Raw genomic sequence first — 235 nt, forward strand, 5'->3', positions numbered from 1 at the left:
TTTTAATTCAGGGGTCAGCATGGTAGCAGATCCCTTTCCACCCCTGGGCAGCCTGCTTGACAGAGAGCCGGCGGCCTCCGACCAGTTTCGAAACCTTGTTTCCTTGCAAAACAAACCAGGACCTCGGCATCCGGCAAGCCCATGGACGGAGCCTGCGGGACGGGCAGCGCCGAGCACCCTCAGGGGCTAGGAGGAACCCACGCGTCCCGGCTGCCCCGCAGCCCCCGCCCCGCCA

Source organism: Gavialis gangeticus, unplaced genomic scaffold, assembly GCF_001723915.1.
Source record: "Gavialis gangeticus isolate Ggan-Ray unplaced genomic scaffold, GavGan_comp1, whole genome shotgun sequence".
Classification (NCBI taxonomy): Eukaryota; Metazoa; Chordata; order Crocodylia; family Gavialidae; genus Gavialis; species Gavialis gangeticus.